Genomic DNA, 11046 nt, shown 5'->3' with positions numbered 1-11046 from the left:
GATTGGTGCACTTCACAAAATAGATGGCATCATGAGGTAGGAAAATTATGTGCATATATTGAAGCAACATCTCAAGACATCAGTCAGGAAGTTAAAGTTTGGTCGCAAATGGGTCTTCCAAATGGACAATGACCCCAAGCATACTGCCAAAGTTGTGGCAGGATGGCTTAAGGACAACAAAGTCAAGGTATTGGAGTTGCCATCACAAAGCCCTGACCTCAACCCTAGAGAAGATTTGTGGGCAGAACTGAAAAAGCGTGTGTGAGCAAGGATGCCTACAAACCTGACTCAGTTACACCAGCTCTGTCAAGAGGAATGGGCCAAAATTCAACCAACTTATTGTGGGAAGCTTGTGGAAGGCTACCCAAAACTTTGACCCAAGTTAAACAATTTAAAGGCAATGCTACCAAATACTAATTGAGTGTATGTAAACTTCTGACCCACTGGAATGTGATGAAAGAAATAATAGCTGAATAAATCATTCTCTCTACTATTATTCTGACATTTCACATACTTAAAATAAAGTGGTGATCCTAACTGACCTATGAAAGGAATTCTTCACTTGGATTAAATGTTAGGAATTGTGAAACACTGAGTATAAATGTATTTGGTTAAGGTGTATGTAAACTTCTGACTTCAACTGTACATTTTATAAGAGATGTATTTCTGCATAGAGCATGGCCATGTGAAACCCAACATAATTGCACTCCTCATAAAATTAGATAATAGTAGAAAATCATGACATCATCCAGCACATTATATGAATAACTTTTGAAACACACCTCAAAAGGTCCTTGGACCTATGGCCAAGTACAGTATGTTGCAAAAACATGTTTGTTGGATCAAGAAACATAGAAATTGAGTTTACTGTGTTAAACAACACTGTCACTGTCATTTATACATAAAATACCAATACCCTAGAAGGGTTTAAATAGAGGAGATAATAAATTATTTTAAAAGTCCCAAAATGGATGTACAAATCCCAGATAAAAAAAATTCCATTCCTTCTGGGAATCACTACAGCAGAGCTCTTTATGAAAACATGGAATGATAAACATGGACTTAAGGACACGTCCAAGGTATAAAATTGTCTGACAAAGTAGATATTGAGGTGTTGTATCCCTTTAACGCAAAGCTGTATGTAAAATATTTTTGACTACCAACTCCATAGCAGCAGAAATCAACCCCTCCTTCCAATATGTGTTGTTGCAGTAACTACATTTCAAGCATAATCTGTTCACTGTGTAACGCCTGGTCCCGCTCCTCCTCTCTGGTGCTCGAGTGTGCCAGGTGGCCCATCATTACGCACACCGGTTACCATCATTACGTGCAATATTGGACTCATCTGGACTCCATTACTTTGTTGATTGCCCCTATATATCTGTCTGCTCCTCAGTTTGTTCCCCGGGTCAGCGTTAATGTCATTATTTTTCCCCTGCCCAGACACTGTCCGTGTTCTGTTTAACGTCTGTTGTTTATTGAATGTTCACTTCCTGTACTTGCTTCTCGTCTCCCAGCATCTGTCCTTACACAATGGTAATTTCAAATAAATATACAGTATTATACCCATTGACCTTACTAAAAAATAAATCCTTATTAGCTTACTACACCAGTCTTACCCTATCATAATCCAAAAATAAGTTACATTTGAGTCATTTAGCAGACACTCTTATCCAGAACAACTTAACAGTAGTGAGTCCAAACATTTCCTTACTAGTCCCCACTATGTGTCCTGAGGTGCGTGCTAGCCGGCTGGTGAAGACAGTACCAGCACCACGCACCAGGCCTCCAGTACATCAGCCCAGTCCAGTACATCCTGTTCCTGCTCCTCGCACTAGCCTTGAAGTGCGTGCCTCCAGTCTGATACCTCCAGTACCAGCCCCACGCACTAAGCTTCCAGTGCGTCAGCCCAGTCCAGTACGTCCTGTTCCCTCTCCTCGCACTAGCCTTGGGGTGCGTGTCCCTAGTCTGATACCTCCAGTACCAGCCCCACGCACTAGGCTTCCAGTGCATCAGCCCAGTACAGTACATCCTGTTCCTGCTCCCCGCACTAGCCCTGAGGTGCGTGTCCCCAGTCTGGTACCTCCACTACCAGCCCCACGCATCAGGCATCCAGTGCGTCAGCCCAGTCCCGAGCTTCCGGCGACAGTGCCTCGTCCAGAACTTCCGGCGACAGTGCCTCGTCCAGAACTTCCGGCGACAGTGCCTCGTCCAGAACTTCCGGCAACAGTGCCTCGTCCAGAACTTCCGGCAACAGTGCCTCGTCCAGAACGTCCGGCAACAGTGCCTCGTCCAGACTGTCCGGAACCAAGAGAGACCGCCCACTGTCCGGAACCAAGAGAGACGGCCCACTGTCCGGAACCAAGAGAGACGGCCCACTGTCCGGAACCAAGAGAGACGGCCCACTGTCTGGAACCAGGAGAGTCGCCCTACGGTCCGGCGCTCCCAGAGTTGCCCAATGGTCCGGAACCGAGTGAGTCGCCCTACGGTCCGGAACCAAGTGAGTCGCCCTACAGTCCGGAACCGAGTGAGTCGCCCTACAGTCCGGAACCGAGTGAGTCGCCCTACAGTCCGAAACCGAGTGAGTCGCCCTACAGTCCGAAACCGAGTGAGTCGCCCTACAGTCCGGAACCGAGTGAGTCTGCCCTACAGTCCAGAGCTCCCAGAGACATTCTACAGCCCTGAGCATTCAGCAGGGGTGGACAGGTTGGGTGGGGGAAGTAGACCTGAGCCTGAGCCACCTCCAGTTAGGTTGGTTGGGGAGGGGGGGGGTGTAGCACAGGAGCCGTCGTTGACGGCAGCCACCCTCCCTTCCCTCCCTTTAGTTTAGGGGATTTATTTTTGTTTTGGGGTTATTTTGTTTATTTGTGTGAGGTGCATCCGCAGTCTGCACCTTTGGGGGGGGGTACTGTCACGTCCTGACCAGTAGAAGGGGTTATTTGTTATTGTAGTTTGGTCAGGACGTGGCAGGGGGTATTTGTTTTATGTGGTTCGGGGTGGTTGTGTATTTAGTGGTGTGTTTGATTTAATATTCCGGGGTTTTGGGCACTGTTCTATGTTAATGTATTTCTATGTTTAGTCTAGTTCTTTGTATTTCTATGTTTAGTTTATTGGGGGTTGAACCCTCAATTGGAGGCAGGAGTTTTCTCGTTGCCTCTGATTGAGGGTTCTATAAATAGGTGTGTTTGTTTTAGTATTTGTGTGAGATTGTGTTGTGTATAGCTCTGTGCCTTACCGGCCTGTTATTTGTCGTTGTGTTTTTTTGGTGCATGTATTTATTTTGGTTTACCTTCTTTGTTCGTTGAAATAAAAGAAGATGAGTGCACATTTCCCCGCTGCGTCTTGGTCCGCTTTACCCTACGACAACCGTGACAGTGAGTAAACTGAGATGTAACTAAGGAGTTAATCAGGGCAATTTTTCCATAAATAGACAGGTATTTACCTCTCCATGGTTGCAGGATCTTGTCTATTTTTACAAGATTTCTATTGAAATTCATTGTGGAGAGCTTATTTATATATTTTGTGATATGAATACCGAGTATGTCTACTTCACCATCAGCCCATTTTATAGGTAAGCTGCAAGGTAATGTAAAAGTTTCATTTTTTTAAGGATCCAATACGTAATATTGTACACTTATCATAATTAGGTTTAGTCCAGAGAATGCAGAAAAGTTATCTAGATCTTTAACTTCTCTAGGGTATGTGGGACGATAGCGTCCCACCTCGCCAACAGCCAGTGAAATAGCAGGGCGCCAAATTCAAAACAACAACAATCTCATAATTCAAATTTCTCACACATACAAGTATTATACACCATTTTAAAGATAATCTTCTCATTAATCCAACCACACTGTAAGATTTCAAAAAGGCTTTACGGTGAAAGCATAGCATTAGATTATGTTAGGACAGCACCTAGACAAGAAAAACCACACAGCCATTTTCCAAGCAAGGAGAGGCGTCACAAAAACCAGAAATACAGCTAAAATTAATCACTAACCTTTGATGATCTTCATCAGATGGCACTCATAGGAATACATGTTAGATAATACATGTATGTTTTACTCAATAAAGTTCATATTTATATAAAAAAAAACATTTTACATTGGCGTAATGTTCAGAAATGTTTGGCCTCCCGAAACTTCCAGTGAATGAGCACATCAATTTACAAAAATACTCATAAAAGTTGATAAAATATTCAACTGTTATTCAAAGAATTATAGATACACTTCTCCTTAATGCAACCGCTGTGTCAGATATCAAAAAAGCTTTACAGCGAAAGCACACTGCAATAATCTGAGTACGGCGCTCAGTCACAAAACCAAATCCGCCATTTTGTGGAGTCAACAAAACTCAGAAATAGCATTATAAATATTCACTTACCTTTGATCTTCATCGGAATGCACTCCCAGGCATCCCAGTTCCACAAATGTTCATTTGTTTCGATAAAGTCCATCCTTTATGTCCAAATACCTCCTTTTTGTTTGCGCGTTCAGTCGAGTAATCCAAATCCACTGTGCTCGTGCAGTAAATTCAGACGAAAAGTCAAAAAAGTCATATTACAGTTCGTAGAAACATGTCAAACGATGTATAGTGTAACGCCCTGGCCAGAGAGAGGGGTTTTTGTTCTTTATTTTGGTTAGGCCAGGGTGTTACATTGGGTGGGCGTTCCATGTTCCTTTTTCTATGTTTTTGTATTTCTTTGTTTTGGGCCGTGTGTGTGGCTCCCAATCAGGCACAGCTGAAGCTCGTTGCTGCTGATTGGGAGTCACACATAAGGAGCATGTTTTTCCTTTGGGTTTGTGGGTAATTGTTTCTGTCAGTGTTTTGTTCCAGACAGGACTGTTTGCTGTCGGTTTGCTCATTTTCTTGTTTTGTATAGTGTTCACGTTGTTTACATTAAATTCTAATAATGAACACTAACTCCGCTGCACCTTGGTCCACTTCTTCAGACGACAGCCGTTACAGAATTACCCACCACCAAGGGACCAAGCAGCGGAAGAGGGAGGTCCGGTCAATGGAGGAGACGCCGGCCAGCAGACGGGGTCGCTGGCGTCGGTCGAGGAAGCCCGGAAGACACCCCCAAGAAAATTTTGGGGGGGGGCTAATGGGGTGGTCCGGAAGGGCAGAGGAGGAGCCCAGACCACTGCTCTCGTGGGGGATAACGGCAGAGGAAGAGAGGAAGATGATGAGGCAGTTGATTGAGGACCTGCAGATGGATGATCTGGAGGAGCCTTGGTATGCGGAGTTGCGCGCTGTGTCGCCAGTGCGTCCGCACAGCCCGGTGCGTCCGGTGGACATGCCCAGCACATGCCGTGCTAGGAAGGGCATCCAGCCAGGACGAGTGGCAAAACCGGCTCCACGCTTCAGTTCACCAGTGCGTGTTCACAGTCCTGTCTGGCCCGTCCCTGCTCCCCGCACCAAGTCCACAGTGCATGTTCCCAGTCCTGTCCGGTCCGTCCCTGCTCCCCGCACCAGGCCCAAGGTGCGTGTCCACAGTCCTGTCCGGCCCGTTCCTGCTCCCCGCACCAAGCCCAAGGTGCGTGTCCCCAGCCCTGCCAGTCAACAGTCGTCAGAGCTGCCCGCCAGTCAACAGTCGTCAGAGCTGCCCGCCAGTCAACAGTCGTCAGAGCTGCCCGCCAGTCAACAGTCGTCAGAGCTGCCCGCCAGTCAACAGTCGTCAGAGCTGCCCGCCAGTCAACAGTCGTCAGAGCTGCCCGCCAGTCAACAGTCGTCAGAGCTGCCCGCCAGTCAACAGTCGTCAGAGCTGCCCGCCAGTCAACAGTCGTCAGAGCTGCCCGCCAGTCAACAGTCGTCAGAGCTGCCCGCCAGTCAACAGTCGTCAGAGCTGCCCGCCAGTCAACAGTCGCCAGAGAGGTCAGACTGCGCTGAACTGCCGGAGTGGCCAGACTGCGCTGAACTGCCGGAGTGGCCAGACTGCGCTGAACTGCCGGAGTGGCCAGACTGCGCTGAACTGCCGGAGTGGCCAGACTGCGCTGACCTGCCGGAGTGGCCAGACTGCGCTGAACTGCCGGAGTGGCCAGACTGCGCTGAACTGCCGGAGTGGCCAGACTGCGCTGAACTGCCGGAGTGGCCAGACTGCGCTGAACTGCCGGAGTGGCCAGACTGCGCGGAACTGCCGGAGTGGCCAGACTGCGCGGAACTGCCGGAGTGGCCAGACTGCGCGGAACTGCCGGAGTGGCCAGGCTGCCCCGACCTGCCGGAGTGGCCAGACTGCCCCGACCTGCCGGAGTGGCCAGACTGCCCCGACCTGCCGGAGTGGCCAGGCTGCCCCGGCCTGCCGGAGTGGCCAGGCTGCCCCGACCTGCCGGAGTGGCCAGGCTGCCCCGACCTGCCGGAGTGGCCAGACTGCCCCGAACTGCCGGAGTGGCCAGGGACGCCCGCCAGCCCGGTGAGTCCTGTGCCTACGCCTAGGGCTAGGCCTCTGTCATGTCTCCCCAGCCTGGTGAATCCTGGGTCAGTGCCGTCAGAGCAGCCAGGGTCGCCCGCCAGCCAGGCGCAACCATCGCCGCCCGCCAGCCGGGCGCAGCCAGGGTCGCCCGCCAGCCGGGCGCAACAAGGGTCGCCCGCCAGCCAGGCGCAACCATCGCCGCCCGCCAGCCGGGCGCAACCATCGCCGCCCGCCAGCCAGGCGCAACCATCGCCGCCCGCCAGCCGGGCGCAACCATCACCGCGCGCCAGCCGGGCGCAACCATCGCCGGCCGCCAGCCGGGTGCAGTCAGTGTCGCCCACCAGACCTTCGGCGCGGCCAGGTGCGCCACCGAAGAGGGCGACGTCAAGGGTGGAGCAGAGGCCACGTCCCGCACCTGAGCCGCCGCCGTAAGAAGGCCCACCCGGACCCTCCCCTTCAGAGTCAGGTTTTGCGGCCGGAGTCCGCACCTTTGGGGGGGGGTACTGTAACGCCCTGGCCAGAGAGAGGGGTTTTTGTTCTTTATTTTGGTTAGGCCAGGGTGTTACATTGGGTGGGCGTTCCATGTTCCTTTTTCTATGTTTTTGTATTTCTTTGTTTTGGGCCGTGTGTGTGGCTCCCAATCAGGCACAGCTGAAGCTCGTTGCTGCTGATTGGGAGTCACACATAAGGAGCATGTTTTTCCTTTGGGTTTGTGGGTAATTGTTTCTGTCAGTGTTTTGTTCCAGACAGGACTGTTTGCTGTCGGTTTGCTCATTTTCTTGTTTTGTATAGTGTTCACGTTGTTTACATTAAATTCTAATAATGAACACTAACTCCGCTGCACCTTGGTCCACTTCTTCAGACGACAGCCGTTACATATAGCCACTGAGCTCATGTCATTTTCTCAGTCATCTGATTCCAAGACCTCTTATTCTCTCCCCATTCACAGTAGAAGCATGAAACAACATTCTAAAGACTATTGACATCTAGTGGAAGCCTTAAGAAGTGCAAAATGACCCCACAGACACTGTATATTGGATAGGGAATCACTAGAAAAACTACAAACCTCAGATTTCCACACTTCCTGCTCCAATATCCAATGATATTGGAGCAGGAACACCCGCTAGCGGAACACCTGCTCCAATATCCAATGATGGGCGTGGCGCGAAATACAAACTCCTCAAAAATCCGAAAACTTCCATTTTTCAAACATATGACTATTTTACACCATTTTAAAGACAAGACTCTCGTTAATCTAACCACACTGTCCGATTTCAAAAAGGCTTTACAGCGAAAGCAAAACATTAGATTGTCAGCAGAGTACCCAGCCAGAAATAATCAGACACCCATTTTTCAAGCTAGCATATAATGTCACAAAAAACAAAACCACAGCTAAATGCAGCACTAACCTTTGATGATCTTCATCAGATGACAACCCTAGGACATTATGTTATACAATGCATGCATGTTTTGTTCAATCAAGTTCATATTTATATCAAAAACCAGCTTTTTTACATTAGCATGTGACGTTCAGAACTAGCATACCCCCCGCAAACTTCCGGTGAATTTACTAAATTACTCACGATAAACGTTCACAAAAAACATAACAATTATTTTAAGAATTATAGATACAGAACTCCTCTATGCACTCGATATGTCCGATTTTAAAATAGCTTTTCGGTGAAAGCACATTTTGCAATATTCTCAGTAGATAGCCCAGCCATCACGGCTAGCTATTTAGACACCCAGCAAGTTTAGCACTCACCAAAATCAGATTTACTATAAGAAAAATGTTATTACCTTTGGTGTTCTTCGTCAGAATGCACTCCCAGGACTTCTACTTCAATAACAAATGTTGGTTTGGTCCCAAATAATCCATAGTTATATCCAAACAGTGGCGTTTTGTTTGTGCGTTCAAGACACTATCCGAATGGTAAAGAAGGGTTACGAGCACGACGCATTTCGTGACAAAAAAAATCTAAATATTCCATTACCGTACTTCGAAGCATGTCAACCGCTGTTTAAAATCAATTTTCTCGTAAGAAAGCGATAATATTCCGACCAGGAGTCGTTGTATCCGTTCAAAGACGATAGAATAAAAACATGGGGTCGTCTCGTGCACGAGCATGAGTCCCATTGTCCGCTGATAGACCACTTAGCAAATGCGCTAAAGCTTTTCAGCCAGGGCTTGGAATTACGTCATTCAGCTTTTTCCCGGGTTCTGAGAGCCTATGGGAGCCGTAGGAAGTGTCACGTCATGCCAGAGATCCCCTGTTTTGGTTAGAGATGATAAAGGAGGGCAAGAAATGGTCAGAGAGGGCGCTTCCTGTTTGGAATCTTCTCAGGTTTTGGCCTGCCAAATAAGTTCTGTTATACTCACAGACACCATTCAAACAGTTTTAGAAACTTTGGAGTGTTTTCTATCCAAAGCTAATAATTATATGCATATTCTGGGCAGGAGTAATAATCAGAGTAAATCGGGTAAGTTTTTTATCCGGCCGTGAAAATACTGCCCCCTAGCCATAAGAGGGATTTACCATCACCAAATGTACAGGCTGAAATCAACACCAACGAGCGATATATTTTTTATGTCCACTTGAGTGGTATTTGCGATTGTGTATATGGTTCACCCAATGAAGTAGCCATTCATTTTTGTCCATTTCATGGGGGTCTTCCCTTACTTTTTAAAATCTTTACTTATGACCTGCCACTAGCTCTGAGTAAAGCCTGTGTGTCTATGTATGTGGATGACACAACACTATACACGTCAGATACTACAGCGAGTGAAATCACTGCAACACTCAACAAAGAGCTGCAGTCAGTTTCAGAATGGGTGGCAAGAAATAAGTCCTAAATATTTATAAAACTCAAAGCATTACTTTTGGGAGAAATCATTCACTAAACCATAAACCTCAACTAAAAATTGTAATGAATAATGTGGACATTGAGCAAGTTGAGGAGACTAAACTGCTTGGAGTAACCCTGGATTGTAACTGTCATGGTCAAAACATGTTGATGCAACAGTAGCTAAGATGGAGAGAAGTCTGTCCATAATAAAGTGCTTCTCTGCCTTTTTAACAACACAAGTCCAGAACAGACTATGGGAGGTTCACAGTACTACATAGAGCCATGGCTACATGGAACTCTTTTCCACATCAGGTAACTGATGCAAGCAGGAGAATCAGATTTGAAAAAACAGATAGGAATAGACCTTATGGAACAGCAGGGACTGTGAGGAGTCACACACACACTTAATGTGTTGTGAAAAGTTTTGTGAAATGTATATGTAATATTTTAAATTGTATATAACTGCCTTAATGGACTGCAGGAAGAGTAGCTGCTGCCTTGGAAGCAGTGAATGGGGATCCTTAGTAAATACAAATACAAATACATACAATACTATACATACATAATACCCCATAATGTCTAAGTGAAACTATGTTTTCCAAATTTTTTTACTAATTAATAAAAAATGAAAAGCTGGGTTAGGGTTTTCCTGAGTCGCATTGTTCTCAAAACTCCCAAATATGTTGTCTCTTGTTTCGCCGATTGTACTTTACCATATAATACCTTGTGACCCTGCTCTACCACATAGTTTACTAATGTGGCGATGTTTGGTATGAGTTTCTTCATATTTTCACGCCAATAATAAATTCACTACATATTGCATCAACACAGAAGCCCCAAATCTACACGCTCACCAGTGTGAAACAAAGCTTGACTATTTGTAAACATAATTCGTGCTCTTGCCCATATATACTGCCAATATTTAATATGGTACGTAATATCCACTGTCCTTGATTCTCACAAGGATTATTCAACCCCAAAATCTACTAAGGAGCAGGGTTGATCCAAGCTCTCTGACCTCACAAAATATAATAATTTTCTTGCCTCACACCTAAGTTAACTGGCTAGAGTTGGCTAGCTTGCTAGCTAACGCTACTTCCAGACACAAACAAGAGAATACATCTTCACTCTCCATTCTACTCACCTAGCAGAGCTGGTTAGGCTTTTACATGTTTATTCAAAACATTGGTGACTAACTGTGCTGCTGGCAATAATTAAAATTACATTATTTCCCTAACGTCTACTGACACCGGCCATATTCAACCGGCGTTGAGCATTGGTAAATTCATCAGTTATTCTGCGCTCTGGTACATTCAAACAGCTGCTCTGAAATCCAAACAAAATAGCCTGAACGAATGCAGACCAAGGAGCATCATAATCCATTCTGGGTTCATCCTGTCGTTATCTGCATGTGGGTTGTTGTCTTAACCCCACCCTGGCTTAGTTTCCCAGATGCAAGGATGATTTAGAGACAGTGAGGAATTGTTCTAAACTCCTCCTGGCTATCTCTATCTTGGTTACACCCACCACATCTTGTCTATGTAATGCAGTCTTTAACTCATTAGTCAGCTCAAGCCATCTCTAGTGAACATACGCCCAGATTAGCTGCAGGGAACTAGAGTGGAGACCATAGAACACAGCATTAACAGGACAGAAATATCATACTGTTTGTTAAGTAAATAATCGTTTACTATTAACATCAAACAAATCAGGTGAGTATGTAATTGTCTATCACAATGGAGTGTGTCTCCCAGTTTCGCCCCCCTGTGGCTCAGTTGGTAGAGCATGGT

This window comes from Salmo trutta, chromosome 35 (assembly GCF_901001165.1).
Source record: "Salmo trutta chromosome 35, fSalTru1.1, whole genome shotgun sequence".
NCBI classification, from domain to species: Eukaryota; Metazoa; Chordata; class Actinopteri; order Salmoniformes; family Salmonidae; genus Salmo; species Salmo trutta.
Note: the sequence above shows the minus strand (reverse complement) of the source record.